Source organism: Sinocyclocheilus rhinocerous, unplaced genomic scaffold (genome assembly GCF_001515625.1).
Source record: "Sinocyclocheilus rhinocerous isolate Xijiao unplaced genomic scaffold, SAMN03320098_v1.1 scaffold304, whole genome shotgun sequence".
Lineage (NCBI taxonomy): Eukaryota > Metazoa > Chordata > Actinopteri > Cypriniformes > Cyprinidae > Sinocyclocheilus > Sinocyclocheilus rhinocerous.
Genome location: NW_015659941.1, coordinates 333,035 through 334,548, shown reverse-complemented (window position 1 = coordinate 334,548; position 1,514 = coordinate 333,035). Strand labels below are relative to the sequence as shown.

The 1,514-nt window shown below is 35.3% G+C and overlaps 1 protein-coding gene across 1 annotated transcript in view; it reads left to right on the top strand.

Annotated features, from left to right (window-relative positions):
* LOC107724571 (anaphase-promoting complex subunit 1-like) overlaps positions 1–1,514 on the top strand; it is a gene marked incomplete at its 5' end in the record, with an annotated part of 73,024 nt that overhangs the window by 1,113 nt on the left and 70,397 nt on the right. The gene's annotated exons all lie outside the window — the stretch shown is intronic.

Here is a 1,514-nt window from a genome sequence, read left to right as displayed (position 1 = left end):
CCAGTATTATCGGTGTTGTCACACGTCGATTAACCGGTGGGAAAATTTCCTCACCGTCACAACCTTAGCAGATTTGGTTCTATGCTTCGGTTGTTGACTGAATTTTAAGATACGGACATTGCTATATCTGTCACAATCATGAATTTTGTAATACAGTATGTATATAAAATAATGACAAACCCACAAGCCTTTATTTTGTATAAAAGAACACCATTGACTAGTGAATGTGTGGCTTATTATTTTGTAGTTTCACTTCTACATCACTTCTACATAGGATAGATCACTTTGCTTTCTTAGTATTTAACTATTTTAAAGCTCTTGCGCTTAGTCGCATCTCTTTTGTGTCCTGTTTGCAGGTGTGTAAAATTCCTTGAGAGCAATGAAACTTCTCAACTGATATTTGCATCAGTGACCGTTATCACCGCAAAAGATGCTGCCCCACTTGAGGTGAGTTTTTGAATTTGTCTAATATATCTTTATGAGAGGAAACATGTAAAACATTTTGTCACCGTGATGTGTCTTGAAAGTAACTGTTTTTCTATTTTATCTTTACTGTTGTTAAAGTCACGATAAACTGAAGTAGTGACAGATCTTTTCTTCGGCATTGTGATGTACATCAGAGTGAAACAGATTATTGAAAAGAAGATAAATGTAAGTTGCAGAATGTTAGGCTTGCCGCGATAGACGGTGCTGACGGTGATACCGTTGTTAAGCCGCAACACCGGTTACGTCACTTGCCCACCGCGTCACCGACCCCCACCGTCGTTTTGATTTTTTATAGTAATAAAAATAATTTAGTTCAGTAAAAGAACAGACACTACAATTAAAAACTGAACGCGGATGCTCAATGCAGTTGAACGACAGTCGCATCACAGATCAGATTTCGTTCCTCCAGTCAGGAGAGTGAGTCGAGCTGACTGACAAGAAGAGTGGGATGAGACAGACAAGACGATCGCGGATGATTTAGTTTCGATACGAAATGCAAAAGCGCCTATTTGGCAGTATTTTGGATTTTGAAAAGCATGTTGACTTTTGCTGTTTATCTAAAGTGATTTTGGAAGTTTTTTTTAAAACTTTCGTTTCTTATTTATTAATTGGTTCCACAGTGTTTGCTGATTTTTACTTTATTTAAACTTTGTGTAATTTATTATTCGTTTAGCTAATAAACGTTCTAGGTTTCTTATTTATTTGGTTATATATTATACATGTTTACTTATTTCCAGTTTTGTATAGGCTACCTATTTAAACTTTATGTAAGTTATTTGTTATTTTATATTAGGCATAGCCTGCCCTATAGCATGGTGTATTTTTATTTGTTTTGTTAATAAAAGTTCTATGTTTTATATATAGGCTAAAGTGAGTTTGACGTTGTATTTTGTTGTTGCATTCAAGCAATTGACGCCGAATTACCGCTAATTCGATAGCTATTTAAAAGCGAAGTTAAGCGAGGAAAAGAGGGAAAATTCAAACGAACTAAAAACGAACAATTGCTTTACACCGAATTGCCGCTATTT